General features: G+C 38.8%; 1 pseudogene; it reads left to right on the top strand.

Moving 5' to 3' along the window:
* The first annotated feature begins 2,018 nt into the window (after positions 1–2,018).
* LOC148101211 (uncharacterized) lies at positions 2,019–3,041 on the top strand (annotated as a pseudogene).
* Positions 3,042–3,211: the final 170 nt, after the last annotated feature.

Raw genomic sequence — 3,211 nt, 5'->3', positions numbered from 1 at the left:
TCTCAGGTCCTTTGCTGTCTTCTTTTCAAGTACACCAAACGCATGTCCTGTCAGTGAACTGGTGAAGTTGCCCGTTTCATCCGATCGTGCTGGTTTGTTTTTGAGACTGTGAGGCTGAAACTCTCTTTGAAACGTCACATGAAGAACCTCTGAAATGTTTCCCAAACCCAAATGCCTCTGATACCACACTCAAGCCTTTTACAGTATTATTTTCAAAGTGCCTTTTATCTCAGTATCATGTTCTCCCACAGTGCTGTTTATGACTTATTTATTAAATAATGGACAAAAAAAAAGTGTATTTTCTTTCTTTCAGGTGTTTCATTTGTGGAAGGGCTGTAAATACTGTTAGGTCCGTAAAGTTTGTGGACGATAATTCAGTTTGTTTAATTTTGCATGTGTAAACAATCACAGCGGAGTGTAAATGAAACAGTCAAGTCGATATGTGATGGAAGCGCAGACTTTCAGCTTTTCAGCTCGCATGAACTGTTTAGGAATTATGGACATTTTTATGCGCAATCACAAAATTTCAGAGTCAAACGTAAGTGGGGAGTTGATTGAGAAGTATAAGAGTTATTGTGTTTTCTAATTAGTTTTTATTTTATTTCATTTTTTTTTTAAATTTCATTTCAGTTTAGTTTCCACAAAGGTTTGATATTTCTTCTATATTTTTATTTGAGTTTAGTTTTCCAAGTTCACAGTATCGTTTCAGTTAGTTTGAATTATTTTCCAAAATTCGAATTATCCCATCAGCTGCAAGTGGCTCGGGATAGGCACCAGTTTAGCTCGGGTGTGAGCATTCGACTATATGCAATATAGCCGGAGAGCAATAGGCCTGGGTTCTGGTTTTCTCTCTCCCCACTTTCCTCTCTGTCTTCACTGTCCATATTCAATAACCCCCCCCCCCCCCCCCCCCCCCCACAAAAGAAATATATATATATATATATATATATATCTTGTATTCTTAACCTCCTAAGACCTGAACACTTTCATTGCAAGCATCTTTAATTTATCTTTGAGTCATTCCATGAAAATGGCACAATTTGAGTCCCTCTCACCTCTTATGGTGTATTTCATCTATTGGGTCACCAAACTTTCTATTTAAACAGCTTTACATATATATTAAAATGTACCCTTTAATACAGTGTAAAAAACTTAACTAATTTTTATCTTTTTCTGGGAAATAATACAGTTTTTTCATTTGACACCACCTATTTTGTCATGTCCCTCATGGCCTTGATGAAAGTTTACTTTGAAAATACCAAATAAAACTATTTAAAAAGTCAATAAATTTTGGTATCAACCTAAACATCTATTTGTGCTCTTTTGCTGTTAATATTTCTTTTTTTCAAATTTAATTGTTAATTATTCAATAAAATCACAATTATTACCTGACTAACCCTTCAACCCCGTTACATGAATGATCCCACCCCCATAAATACAATGGTGTGATCCAGAATTCCATATACATCAGGAAGTGACATCACTGAAGTCTTTTGGACAACAGGACCACAGAGACAGGCAAGTTGCTCCATTCTTTTCCTTTATTTTAGTCATTTATCTTGTGATATTGTGGTCGTCAACCTCAATGACTCAACACCGTAACATGAAAAAAAGATAGAAAACTATGACTTATGAAAAGGTTTTTTGTTAGTTCATGAATATATGGTGATTTTGAATTTCATGCATGCCATGTGTTCTCTGTCTGGTATTCACTATATTGAGCAGCGGCCAGTTTGTGCAAAAATCTCAACCACACTCAACCCTGTTATGTTTTTGATTGTAACGGGGTTGTGATTTTAATACTTTGGTTGTTAAGTTATCCAATTATTTAAATTTATTATTATTATATTCAATCACCATTCTTATACTGCATGTGTGCTGAATGTGATTTATGTTCCATGTTAAGGATGCGGTAAGATGGCACCAACAACAGTAGCAGAAAGGCAAAGGAAGTATCGGGAACGCCTTAAAGCTGATCCTGAAAGAAGGGAGAGAAACCTGCAGAGTGAGCGTGAGAGATGGAGGCAACTGTCAAGGTGACAGTCAAGAAATCTGTGGAGGGCACACAAGAGGACCTCATTGAGCTCTTCCAGAGCTTTGTAAAGAAATTTAAAATGCATCACTTTAATATCACGCAGCAGTATGCCTTCTGCCGTGAGCTGAAGCACAACATGTCAGCGGAGGAGGCTTTGATACATGTTGACTTCTCAGAAAACTACAGCTGTAAATACAGTTCTCAAGTTCAGGCGGTCCACTTTGGGGCTTCACATCAGCAGGCCACCCTTCATACTGGTGTGTTGTATGTTGGTGGACTCTCAGAGCCTGTGTAGCACCATCTCCCCTAGTAGACATAAAGGCCCTCCAGCAATATGGCAGCACCTAAATCTTGTGCTAGATTAGCTTCAAGGCCAACATCCACAAGTGTCTGTGCTGCACTTTTTAAGCGACGGAGCCTGTACGCGATACAAACAACGAAGAAACTTCTACCTTTTCACTACAGAACTGGACAGAAGAGGATTCAAAGCTGGTTCTTGGAATTTTTTCGAGGCTAGTCATGGAAAAGGAGCACCAGATGGTGTCGGGGGAGCCTTAAAAAGAGCAACTGACATGATGGTAGCAAAGGGGCATGACATCCCAGATACAGAAGAGTTATTCAGGGCCTTTTCTGAAACAAACACAAGTGTGAAACTGTTCTTTGTGAAAAGTGAAGATGTTGAGGAAGCTATGAAGAAAATGCCAAAGCAGATATCAGCTTTTCCTGGAACCATGAGAATTCACCAGGTCATTACTATAGCTCCAGGAGAACTGATGGTTCGTGATGTAAGCTGCATGTGCATAACAGGGAAGCAGTTTAACTGCAAGTGCTGCAACACCAAGTGTTTCACTTTTGGCCAGAAGATAGAAACAGCTGTATCGCAGGCAGAAAATAAATCCATTGGGGAAGTCCAGAGCTGATTGGTAAATGGTGTATCCTCAGATATGACGATGATTTGTATGTATGTATGTATGTAAATAGCAAAGTTGCTATTTGGGCTGATTAAGAACTGATGAATGTAAAAACAAAGAATTACGTGATTTATTTATTTTTTTTAGCACGGTGGCACGGTGGTTAGCACTGTTGCCGCACAGCAAGAATTCAGTTCAATTCCACCATCAGGCCGGGTCTTTCTGTGTGGAGTTTGCATGTTCTCCCCGTGTTTGCGTGGGTTCC

Source organism: Neolamprologus brichardi, chromosome 9 (genome assembly GCF_056152115.1).
Source record: "Neolamprologus brichardi isolate AB-2024 chromosome 9, ASM5615211v1, whole genome shotgun sequence".
Classification (NCBI taxonomy): domain Eukaryota; kingdom Metazoa; phylum Chordata; class Actinopteri; order Cichliformes; family Cichlidae; genus Neolamprologus; species Neolamprologus brichardi.
Note: the sequence above shows the minus strand (reverse complement) of the source record. Positions and strands in the feature narration are given on the sequence as shown.